Source organism: Lutra lutra, chromosome 18 (assembly GCF_902655055.1).
Source record: "Lutra lutra chromosome 18, mLutLut1.2, whole genome shotgun sequence".
In the NCBI taxonomy this organism is placed as follows: Eukaryota; Metazoa; Chordata; class Mammalia; order Carnivora; family Mustelidae; genus Lutra; species Lutra lutra.
In genome coordinates, this window is record NC_062295.1 from 21,739,322 (window position 1) to 21,752,219 (window position 12,898).

General features: G+C 48.2%; 1 protein-coding gene and 1 long non-coding RNA gene across 5 annotated transcripts in view; one reads left to right on the top strand and one right to left on the bottom strand.

The window, feature by feature from the left end:
• LOC125090751 (uncharacterized) overlaps positions 1–12,172 on the bottom strand; it is a 35,389-nt gene extending 23,217 nt beyond the window's left edge. For both annotated transcript variants that reach the window (XR_007124468.1, XR_007124469.1), the window contains exons 1-2: positions 11,525–12,172; positions 2,528–2,661 (exon numbers count right to left, since the gene is read on the bottom strand). This is a non-coding gene — a long non-coding RNA (uncharacterized LOC125090751). The remainder of the gene's footprint in view (positions 1–2,527; positions 2,662–11,524) is intronic.
• Positions 12,173–12,267: 95 nt separating this feature from the next.
• IL4R (interleukin 4 receptor) overlaps positions 12,268–12,898 on the top strand; it is a 36,286-nt gene continuing 35,655 nt past the window's right edge. The window contains exon 1 of one of the 3 annotated variants that reach the window (XM_047713717.1): positions 12,268–12,402. The gene's annotated coding sequence lies outside the window, so the exon portion shown is untranslated. The remainder of the gene's footprint in view (positions 12,403–12,898) is intronic. The other 2 variants (XM_047713718.1, XM_047713720.1) reach the window with 2 other exon arrangements.

A 12,898-nucleotide genomic window follows, 5' to 3' on the forward strand; every position in this document is an offset into this window, starting at 1 on the left:
GAAAGCACCCAGTGTGGAACCCCATTGTGCCAAACACCCGTTTCCACGTTCCTTCACTGTCTGGGGCTTCAGCCCCTCCCCGGCTGCTTCCTTCCAGGCCATCATGGTTTACTCGCTGAGTCTCTCCCGGTCTCAGCCCCCCTCAGCCAGCCCACAGTTCATGCATCCATGCGTTCATTCCTTCCCGGGCCCTCCGTGGCTCCTTGGGGTACAAGACGGCTGCACACAGCTCTACTCCAGGACCGAGCACAGTGCCTGGCCCATAGTATCAGTTCTATTGATATATTGGCCCATCCAATATCAGTTCAAGGAATAAAGGGACAAGACAAAGTCATTGCCTCCACCTGCTCGCCACCTCATAGAGAAAACAACGAAATCATAACATGCCCTTCATCTGCAGCTCAAGAACTCTGCACCAAGGAGACACATCAGGCCTTTAAGCAAGAGGGTGCTTTCCCAGCCTGAGGAAACAAGGAAGGGCATAGCCAGCCCAGGAACTGTGGAGACAGTGGTGTGGAGCTGGTGGGGAAGGAAGTCATACAATGGATCGCTTATTAGGGGCTGGACATTTTATATTTGCCTTTACGCTCTTGGAAAGGTTAGCGTTTATCCGCAATGAAAGAGGAGAACGCTGCCTCTTCCTATCCCCTCTTTTGGGCCCTAGGTCTCACTTGGATTATTGGGACAGCCATAGCTCCCTGAGGTTCACCATCCACACAGCTGTCAAAGAGAGGTTATTCTAAAGACTTTTTGTTTTTGTGAGAGCGAGAGCAAGAGAGAGGGAGAGAGAGAGTACATGCAGGGGGAGAACCAGATGCCCCGCTGAGCGGGGACCCCCCCCCCCCGATGCAGGACTCAATTCCAGGACTCTGGGATCATGACCTGAGCCGAAGGCAAAGGGTTAACCGACCGAGCCACCCAGGCACCCAACAGAGGTTATTCTAAAAGCCAAGGCTGGGCCTCTCATGCCCCAGCGTGGAATTCACTGATGCTCCGTATCACCCGAGGCTGGTGTACAAGACCTTTGATAACAGGGCCCAAGCTGCATTGCTTACCCCAGCCCGGCTCCCCAGGGTGTACCATTAGGCCTCCAACCCTTGCTCACACTGCCCTTTGTGACTCAGAAGCTCGTCTCCCCTTCCACCTCTGTCAGCATGCTCCTCTGCCTTCAACTGCAGCTCTCCCCTCTAACAGAGACACCCTCAGGACCTCTTTCAGAGACCCCCTCCCATTGGTACTTTCCATGCTTTTTGTTTGCCTGGTTTTCTTCCTGACCACAGTCTGGTTACGTCTGATTTGACCACTATTTCTTGAGTCATCATTGCTGTGAGCTACGGATCAACCTCGGGGGAAGAGAAATAGGCATAAGCTGGGGACCCCACCCTTTGGGGAGCCCACCATCTGGCAGTAAGGTTTTCCGAGACCTGTGGTCAAAATCACGTTCTCTAGGTCAGAAGCCTGTTTCCTTTAACCCAATGGTCCTAAAGTGGGGGTCATTTTACTTTCCCTCCCCCAACAAGGGGGCCTTTGGCAACATTCGGGGATATTATGATTGTCACGACTGGGAGGATGTTTCTGGAATCCAGTGAGTAGAGGCCAAGGATGTTGCTAAACGTTGGAGAGGGCACAGGGCAGCCTCCAATGGCAAGGGGTTATCCAGCTCAAAATGTCAGTAGTGCCAAGATTGAGAAATTCTGGTTTAACCCATAAGCAATAAGGAGCTACAGAGTGATTCTTAACCAAGAATGAGAGAGAGATTCAACATTGCGAACTCCAACAGCTGAGTCATTGGTGGCCTGGAGGAAGACAGCCTGAGATCAGGGTAATTCAGGACCTTTTCCCTTTCCCCTGGGACATCAGGGAGGTAAGTAAGCAGGAGTCTATCGTTCTTCAGCCAGAAACACTAACCCTCCTGTACGCTCCTCCCAGATAGTAAATTGCACCCATTGCAAAGTGTGCATGTAATGTCTATCAGGTTCCTGGCAGAAGTTTCTCTTTCCTGAGAAAGTGCTTGCTGGCTCAGGACTCACCAGTTATGGGATCTGAGCAAGTTACTTACCCTCTCTGTACCAATTTTCTGATCTGTGAAAAGGACCTAATAACAGCACCTAACTCCTAGAATTTCTGTAATTAGCATATTATCCCATAATGGGGTCTGGGACACTGTGCCACACTATTATACAGGTATTAGTTCTCAGCACCATCCTGTCATTAGCACCAGCACCATCATCCCCACCGTTATCATTGACATCATTGCTGCCACCTCATTGTCATCAACATCCTCCCCGCACCCATCAGTATCACCATCACCACCGTCATCTTCATTATCATCATCGCCATCATCTTCATCATACCATCATCACCATCACCATCATCACCATCATCATCACCAACATCACCACCATCACCATCATCACCATCACCATCATCACCATCATCATCACCAACATCACCATCACCATCGTCATCATCACCATCATCATCATTCTTTCTCTAAACTGTCTCCTCTTTATGGAGACTGCCTTACCTGGGGTATGATTGGATGTCATTCTGCCCCAAGGGTGGTAGCAGAAAGGATCAGCTCTCAGCCTCTTTGACACAGTCTCCTGGCTTTGTTCACAGTGCTTAGCTCAGAGTTGTGGGCCATCCCTCTGTCTTCACCTGCCAAAACCAATGGAGCCACACCAGCTTGGAGGTCTCAGATGGCTCTAACTTTAAAATAATCCCACTGGGTCTGTTCTGTTAAACTACAACAAAACAAAACCAACCCCCCCCAATAAAACCAAGCAACAAAAACATAAACAGATGTTGGAGTCTCTCCTATTACATGGGGTCTGGAGGCTGGCCACTGCTGGTATGATTCAGCTGCTCAAAGATGTCAGGGAAGTATTTCTCGCAGATGTCAGGGAAATATTTCTCACCGTATAAGAATTCCAGATACTGGCTGCTGCTGGAGCCCCATTCACAGATAACAGGGCTCCCACAATGCAGTTGTCTTGGCCTTCTCTCATGGTGGCAAGATGTTCTGTGGTCACAGCAGGAAGACCACTGCTATCAGGAATGCTAACATTTTCTGAGAGGCTCCCCCCACCCCCCCGCTGCACAGAGTTGATCTAATTTCCCTTCCATTTCCATTTGTGTTTCATTGGCAGAACTGGGTCCCTCAGCCACCCCCAGGACAAAGGAGGCTGAGAAAGCTGGAGTAGGAGCACCATGACTGGCCAAAACAAATCATGATTCACTGCCTCAGGCCAGGTACCTTGCTGCCCCCAGATAAAGTCGGGATTCTGTTGGCAAGGAAGAAGGTGGGAGGTGAGTATCGTGGTTCTACAGCAATTCAAGGTACTATGGCCACGTAACAAGCTGTCTCCAAACTTAGTGGCATTTATCTTGTCTAAGAATCTGTAATTTGGCAGGGCTCAGTGGAGACAGCTTGTCTCTGGTTTACTTGGCGACAGGTTAAAACAACAGCAACATTTATTTTCTGCATGATTTTGTAATTTTGTTGGAGTTCAGCAAGCTTAGCTCATCTCTGTTCCCCTTGGTGTCAGCTGGGAGGACTCTGGAGTTGACCATCTAATGACTCACTCACTCACATCTGGCCCTGGGCTGGAAAGCTCCAAACAACTGGGGCTCCTTGGGCTTCTCTTTCTCTCTCTATGTGGACTCTCCATATGCTCTCTCCAGCACAGCTGGACTTTCCCACATGTCAGCTCAGGGAACCCAAGGTGTGAGCTGAGAGAAAGGGGTGGGGAGAGAAAAAGGGATGAGGGAGAGAAGAGGGAGTGGAAAGGAAGGAGGAAAGGAGGGAGGGAAGGAGGGAGGGAGAATACCAAGTGACGTTGTTTCTCTGTGTTAAACCTAACTTAGAAGTCACTGCATCATTTCTACCAGATCTTATTCCTTAGAAGAGACCCACTGAGGCCAGGTCATAGTGTAGGAGAAGGGAATTAGACCTTTTCTTCTGGTGGGGGGATAAATAATTGGACATGTTTTAATGCCACATCTACCTACCAGTGACAGAGACCTAAAAATAAAACAGACCATAAAGCATTGTGTTGGAGGGAGAATTATGAGGACAGCTGACAAAAACCACTTTTTTCTCTAAAGATCCTAAAACTTATATCATGCTGCTTTTAGAAGAATCAGAGTGGGTTTTGCTCAGGAAGGGAAGCCATTCCTCAATTTAGAGGCAGGGCACCCCTGTTGTCATAACTTCCAACCCCGGGTTCCCATCAGCTTTGCCATCTCCCGACTCCCAACCTTGAGCCCAAACAGCTCTTTGCCTGAGGGCTTGTATCCTGGTTGTAGAAGCCTGTTCTGCTCCCCTTCCTGGTCCCTATCCCACTTCCACCCCCAGCATCTGTGAGCCCATGGCTGAGAGGAGTATCAATACCCCAGCTCTCTCCCCCTTAGTGAGATGAATTTCCAGTACATGTCCTACACTGTCTCCCTGAGTTCTGCAGCAGACTTGAGCCTTAGCTGACCACAGAGACTGTCTTCTCAGTGATGGGAATCGGTGATTCCCATACCTCCTTGGTTTTCCTGAGACCACTGACCAGGTAAGCGGCTTGCCTTAGAATCCCAATCTCACAGTCTGCTTCTGGGGAAAACAAACTAAGACAATTAGGTTTAAAACTTGAGAGACAGAACTTGGAGTTTCAGCTCTGATGCGGAAAGAACTTGGAAGGCATCACTGCCATCTGCACAAGAGAAAAGCTGAAAAAAGTCAAGACTAAGGACTTCTCCCAGACCCTTCAGGAAATGGAGGTCACAGGGCAGTGGTGCCACCCAGAAGTCTGGGAAGACAAGGTGAACACAGAATTACACAGCTAAGATCAGCTTCCTGGATGCAGAAACCACTACAGCTAATAATTGGTAGGAACACTTAGATGATACTTTTTATAAATTGCAGGAGGTTGAGTGTGAACTAGCTCAGGAGATGAAAACTGGGGGCCCAGGCTTAGGGGGATCCCATACTTTCATAGATTTTACCTCAAGGAGCCTACCACATTCTCCCAGTTAATATCAGAGGGAAAAAAAAATCCCCTCATATTTGGGGATAGGGAGCCAGAGGAACATAACCCTTCTGAAATGGGCAGAGACCATTCTCCATAACAAAGGCCTGCCCTCAGAGGGAGGCTACTTTATCTGAGCAAGGAGTGAAGGAAAATTAGGTCGACTCCAACTCCATCTAGCCTTCCTGTCTCTAGCAAGGCAAGAAAAAAAAAAAAAGCCTAAGAAGTGCTTCTGAAGGTCACAGACCAGGAACTCAGGCCCACTAGAAAAATGGGATTTACTTATATTATTCTAGAAGGTTCTCCTCTCCAAACACCTCCTGCCACATCAACAGGGCTCCCTTCTAATAACAGTTCACCAAAACTGGGAGAACTGAAGGACAAAAAGTATATAAAATGAATAAAAGACAATAAATAAATAAAAGACATTTTATTGAAGAAGGAATTCTTAGGAAAACCCAAAGACCACAGAGGGTTAAAAAAAAAAAAAAAGAGGAAAGCAGAGATAACCAGAGCCTCTGGCATCTACAGCTACTGCAATATCGAACACAGCCCAGCTCCCAGAGAGATTAACATAAAGCCTCACACTGGCAGCCCAATTATCTCCGTTCCTATTATGCAACATATCGTGCCTGGCTTTCAGCAAACATTTACAAGATATGCTAGAAGGCAAGAAAAAACATAGTCTGAAAAGATAAAGCAACCATAGGAACCAGATTCAGAAGTGATGCAGCTTTGAGACTTAATCAGACAGGAAAGGAATTAAAAGTAACTACAGATTATTATGTTAAAGGACCTAACGGAAAAAAGTAGATAACATGTAAGAAGAGAAACTGACACGCTAAGAAAGAATCAGAAAGGAATGGTGGGAATAAAACACACTATAACAGATATACTAACACTCTTGGTGGCCCCATCACTTGACTGGGAAATAGCCGGTAAGCTTGAGGGTATGACAGTAGAAATGTCCAGAACTGATATGTAGAGAAAAAAAAGAATGCAGCCAAGCAAGGTAAATATCAAAGCATCTGTATCCAGTTGTATCATATTCAAACTGCAGAAAAGCAAATGCAAAGAAAAAAATCTTCAAAGGAGCAAGTAAGGGGGAAAAATCCTTATCTATGAAGAAACAGACTTCCTGTCAAAACCACGCAAGCAAGAAGAGAGCAGAACGAAAAATTTAAGTATATTGGAGAAAAAAACCACCAACCTGGAATTCAGCATCCAGTGAAATTACCCCTCAAAAGTGAAGGAGAAGTAAAGACTTTCTCAAACAAACAAAAATCAAGGAAATTTGTTGCCAATAGATGTACCTTCCAAAAAATGTTCAAAGAAGTTCTTGGAAGAGAAAGAAAATATTTTCAGAACCTCAGATCTACATAAAGAAGAGTGTCAGAGAAGAAATGAACTAAGAAAAATTAAAAATTAAACTGTAAAAGAATCTTAACTGACCTAATAGATAACTATTCAGAGTAATAATAGTACCGGGTGATGATAGCACGTGGATAAGTGAAATGAATGGCATCAATGTTATAGGGGATGGGAGGAAAGAGTTGAGAAAACTTTGTTTTAAGTTACCTGCACTGCTTGTAACACAATATAATATTGTTTGAAAGTGAATTTAGATTAAGTTGTAAATATTTACTGCAAATGTTACGACAACCAATAAACTTTTTAAAAAGAAGATGTAGGGGGGCGCCTGGGTGGCTCAGTGGGTTAAGCCACTGCCTTCGGCTCAGGTCATGATCTCAGGGTCCTGGGATTGAGCCCCACATCGGGCTCTCTGCTCAGCCGGGAGCCTGCTTTCCCCTCTCTCTCTGCCTGCCTCTCTGCCTACTTGTGATCTCTCTCTCTGTCACATAAAAAAAAAAAAAAAAAAAAAAAAAAAAAAAAAGAAGATATAGGGATGCCTGGGTGGCTCAGTCAGTTAAGCTGCTGCCTTTGGCTCAGGTCATGACCCCATGGTCCTGGGATCGAGTCCCGCATCGGGCTCCTTGCTCAGCAGGGAGCCTATTTCTCTCTCTGCCTCTGCCTGCCACTCTGCCTGCTTGTGTGCTCTCTCTCTGATAAATAAATACATAAATAAATAAATTAAATCTTTTTAAAAAGCAGGATGTATGACATCCTTGTCTTAAAAGAAATTTAAAAGAAAAAAGGAAGATATAACTGATAGGGTAAGGGAGGAGAGAAAATTTAATCATATAAGATGTTCAGTGAAGACCAGAGAATGCAAAAAAGAGAATGTTTTTTAAGAAAAAAAAAAAACGTGCAGTGACTATGAAACAGTTACTAATATGGTCACTAGCAGCCCAATTGACAATCCCTTCAAATGTGAATGGTCTGAATACATCAACTAAAATACAGAGACCATCAGAGTGGATTAAAAAAGAAGACCCAACTGCATGCTGTCTACAAGAAACCCATTTCAAATGTATACATGCACTTAGATGGAAACCAATAGGATAAAGAAAGATATACCATGCTAACATTCATCAGAAGAAAGCTGTCGCCATATTCACCTCAGACAAAGCAGACTTCAGAACAAGGAATATCAGCAGAGATACAAGAAGATATTATTTAAAAAGAAAAAGAAAAAAAGAGGATATTATGGGGCACCTGGGTAGCTCAGTGGGTTAAAGCCTCCGCCTTCAGCTAAGGTCATGATCCCGGAGTCCTGGGATCGAGCCCTGCATCAGGCTCTCTGCTCCGAGGGGAGGCTGCTTCCTCTTCCCTCTCTCTGCCTGCCTCTCTGCCTACTTGTGATCTCTGTCTGTCAAATAAGTAAGTAAAATCTTAAAAAAAAAAAGAGGATATTATATAATGATACAAGAGACTGCTCTCCAAGACACGGAACAATCCTTAATGTTACACTTCTAACAACTGAGTGTCAAAATACATAAGGCAAAAACTGATAAATCTGCAAGGAGGAATGGACAAATTCACTATTGTCTGGGTAATAATATTTTGGGTAATACTAATAATATTGGATGTTGGAGACTTCAATACCTCCTCAGTAGCTGACGGATCCAGGAAGCAAAAATCCACAAGCATACGGCTAAAACAAACAGCAGTATCAATCAACGGGATCTAACTGACATTCACAGAAAACTTCATGTGGAACATTCACCAAGACAGACTACATTCTGGACCATAAAACGAACTTCAACAAATTTAAAAAAATTAGAAATCTTATAAAGTATACTCTTAGTCTACAATACAAATAAACTAGAAATCAAAAATAGGAAGAGATCGGGGCACCTGGGTGGTTCAGTTGGTTAAGTGTCTGACTCTGAATCTGGGCTTAGGTCATGATCCCAAAGTTGTGAGATTGAGTACCTTGTTGGGCTCCATGCTGGGCATAGAGCCTGCTTAGGATTCTCTCTCTCTCTCTCTCTCTCTCTCTCTCGCATGCGCGCATACGCTCACGCGCTTGCCCTGTCCCTCCCCCTCTTAAGAAAATCGAGAGCTGGAAAATCCCAAAATATCTGGAGAATAAAAAGCACACTTCTAAATAGCACATAGACTAGAGAAGAAATCATAGGGGAAATTTAAAAAGTATTTTTAAACAAACAAAATAAAAACATAACTTACCAAAATTTGTGAGGTGTGGCAAAGGAAGTGCTCAGAGAAAAATCAATAGCATTGAATGCAGATATTAGAAATGAAGAAAACTCTAAAATCAGCAACCTAAGAGGGGCAAAGAAACCTATACAAAGATGCTCGACATAGTATGTCCTTTGGGGAATTGCAAATTAAAATAACAATGATATGTATCATCACACATCTACCAGGCAGCTAAAAATACCAACAACACCAAGTGCCGGTAAGAACACACACGAGCAGAACTATCACTGGTTGCTGGTGGGCAAGGGTATAGACTTTGGAAGAGCGTTTGAAAGTTTCTTACAAAAGGAAGCGTTCTCTGACCATGCGACCAGGCAACTGCGTTCCTCAGTAGTTACTCAAAGGAGTTGGAAACATCCCCATGCAAAACTTGCACAAAAGTGCTCACAGCAGCTTTATACCTAATTGCCCCAGACTGAAAGCAATCGAGGAGTCCTGTAACAGGTGAACCCATAAACGGCGGTATAGTCAGATGACGGAATTCAGCACTAAAAAAAGAAAAAAAAAAAAAAAAAAGAGCTCTCAACCACAAAAAGACACGGAGGAATCCTAATGTCACATCACTAAGTGAAAGAAACCAGCCTTAAGAGACTATACGTGGGCTGCGTCCACCTGTATAACATTCTGAAAATGGGAAAACTGTAGGGACAGTAAACAGATCTGCGGCTTCCAGGGTCCACATTGCTCTATTGGTGGATACAAGTCATTTTGCATTTTGTGTGCTCCCTTTCGCTCTCATTTATTTTGAGACAGAGAGAGTATGTGCAAGTGAGGAGGTCGGGGGAGAGGCAAGAGAGAGAGAGAATCTCAAGCAGACTCCGTGCCCAGTGTGGAGCCCAATGCAGGCCTTGATCTCCCATCCCTGAGATCATGACCTGAGCCGAAATCAAGAGCCAGACTCTTCACTGACTGAGCCACCGAGGCATCTCTGGCTTACTTTATTCTAAAAATACAGTATATAGGGGAGCCTGGGTGGCTCAGTTGGTTAAGTGACTGCCTGTGGCTCAGGTCATGGTCCCAGGATCCAGGGATTGAGCCCCACATCGGGCTCCTTGCTCAGTGGGGAGCCTGCTTCTCTCTTTCCCTCTGCTGCTCTGCCTGCTTGTGCTCTCTTGCTCTCTCTGTCAAATAAATAAAAATCTTAAAAAAAAAAAATCAGGGCACCTGAGTGGCTCAGTGGGTTAAGCCTCTGCCTTCAGCTCAGGTCATGATCCCAGGGTCCTGGGATACAGCTCTGCATCGGGCTCTCTGCTCAGCAGGGAGCCTGCTTCCCCCTCCCTCTCTGCCTGCCTCTCTGCCTACTTGTGATCTCTGTCTGTCAAATAAATAAATAAAATCTTTAAAAATAATAATAATAATTAAAAATACAGTATATAATATGCAAGATATTTAATCAACTGTTTCTGTTGTCAGTAAAGCTTCCTGTCAACAGAAGGCTATTAGTTAGGTATTTGGGGAGTCAAAAGTTACATGTGGATTTTCCATTGCCCAGGGGTCAGCGCCCCTGACCCTCCCCCACCCATGGTGTTCAAGGGTCAGTTGTGTATGAATTTGAGTCCCTGCGTGTGGGTGTGAATGCGTGCAGTGGTGTGAGTGTGCCTCAGTGCGAGCACGTGGAGAGTGTGGATGAGTGTAAGTCAACATACGGGTGAGTGAGTGTGCGTGGGTGAGTATGAAGGGCTGCAGGTGTGTGTGTGTGTGTGTGTAGGTGTGAGTCTATGACTGTGAATGTGTTTGGGGAATGTGAGCGAGTGGTTGTAAGGATGGGCGTGAAGGTGCGTGCAAGCTTTTCTAGGCAGAATCAAACCTGCGTACATGAAGGCGATGTCTACAGCTGCCCCCATTGCTCTTTGTGGAATCCATGTGAAATGCAGAATCCCCATCGGACCTGTTGGAATTCACGGCTTGTCTGGCCAAGCTGCATGTCCTTGCTGAGGGCTCTCCGCTTGTCTGCCTGGACTGCCCCCCTCCAGGGTTCATTATACCCAACTGCTTGCGTTTCTCACTTGTCCGGGCCCTACCCAGACCCCCAGGGCTGGGAAAGCGGAAGATGGGTCTGTATTTCTTACTCTCCCCAGCCGCCAGCTCAGGGTCTGGCTCATCAAGACATCAGTACGTAGATGCTGAATAATTGTAGTTTTTCTTGCCTCCAGGCTCACCTCACCCTCTCTGCCTGAATGAATGCCTTTCCCTTTTCTTCCTCTCTCTCCCACACTGACCTATGGAGGGACCATCAGAGGCCACCTCCTCCAGGAAGCCATCCTTGACTCCCGGAGACTGTTGACTGTCTATTGTCACATACTCGAGTTATGAGGTCTCAGAGAGCAAGGATCATGCTTATTTCCTATCTTCATATCTGTGTCTTCAGCACTTGTCACAGGGTTAGGCAGCAGGGCCGAGAAAGAACGAATGCATGAAGAATAATGAAAGAATGGAAGTACCGTGTCTCCTCCTCCAGGAAGCCAACCCTTACTCCCTGCTTCCCTGGCTCACTGCCCCCCTCCAACCACAGCAACCCCATTGGGTTGTCCATGGCTCTGAGAAGTTTGTTTCTACTCTAAGGCCAGGAGATCTTTGAGGCTGAGATGTGATCAAATTATCCTCTGGGTTCCCAGCAATACACAGCCTGATTCTGCACATCTCTTACCCCACCACCTCCCACTCTCCCCTCCTCAAGGTTCTCCAGTCAAGCTAGCCTCCAGACAATTCCTCCAACATGCCATCCCAGGGCCTTTGCACATTCTGTTTTCGGTCCCTAGTTTCCCCCCATATTCTCTTCAGGTTCAGTTCAAACATCTCATCAGGGACACCTCTCAAACACCAGCTCCACTGGCCTTATACCTCCCTCTTCGTTTAACTTTTCTCTTGGGACCTCTTCTTACCTGAAATACTTTACTCCTCAGTGTTCTTTCCCACCGTCTGGTTCCCCATGGGCTCTTTTGGTGTCCAGTGGTTAGTGGTCTGTGTTGCCTAGACTCAAATCCCACACCTGCTGAGTGATTCTCAGCAAGTTGCCCCTCTGTGCCTCAGTTTCCCCATCTGTAAAATGAGCGGTAGTAATACAGCTCCTTCATAAGGCAGTCGTGAGGATCGAATGAGTTACCACGTGCAGAGCCTCGGAGCAGAGTTTACCAGATTGTACAAGCTACTGATAGAAGGCTTGCTTTGCTATCTAAATTCTTGTGGCGCCTGGCATAGGGGAGGCGCTCAGTAAACACTGGAGGGAAAAACACCCACGGGCACTTCGCAGAAGCCAGAAACCGGGCTGTCAGGAAGGGGTAAAGGAAGAGAGCTGGCCAATCCCCACCCCAGCCCTGCCTGCTCCCAGCCCCAGAGGCACCCAGCCCTCCGCAAAGCGCGGCTGGGGGGCCGCCCGCAGGAGCTGGGACTTTGGTCCGCGATTCAGGGGTAAGCACCGCGGAGTTCTCCGCGGGGGCGGCTGTGCGCCCAGGGGGTGCCGGGCCCGGGTGCCGGGGCTGCCCGCTGCGAGGTCCGAGGCCGGCCACAGAGGGCGCGGGGCGCGGGGCTAGAGGCCGGGAGCAGCAGGGCGCGGGGGCGGGCCACTGGGCGGCGCGGGGCGGGGCCTGCGGCGGGGCGGGGTGGTGAGGGGCGGGGCGCAGGAAGGCGGGACGCAGGAAACCGGGGCGGGCGGGCTGGCGAGCTCAGGAAAGCCCCGCGCGGCGCCGGGAGGACCGGTGATCCGGGGGTCCCCCACTTCCAGCTTGGGCGCCGGCGCGGCGAATGGACCCGGGGCGCGCAGGTAGGACGCGGGGCCCGCGCGCGGGGCGGAAGCGGGCGATCGGCCCAGGGAGGGGCGCGACCGCCGGCGCGGCCTGGGGCGGCGGGGACCCCCGGGGCCGCCCCGACCGCATCGGGGGGCCTCCCGGAGCCCGCCCCTCCCCGCGTCTCGAGCGGCGCCCGGATCGACCCGGGTCGCCCGGGGGCAGCGGGCGCGCGGAGCCGAGGACCCCCGGCGCGCCCCCTCAGATTCGTGCTGACCCGGAGACGCCAGCGGAGACGGCCCCTTCGGGGACTTGGGGACGTCGTGAGCGTGGGGTCAGGCGGGACTTGGGCCACGCAGCCCTCTGGTCGCGGAGATCACCCCCTAACCCCGAGCGCAGGAAGTGGGTGAGGATCGGGTGGGGGCGGGGGAGTTCCGAAAACTGAACTTGGTGACCAGGTCGAGGCGTCTGGGGAAATCGCGTCCTGTCGACCCTTTCTCTCCTTATTTGAATATTGGATGGACCCAGTTATAA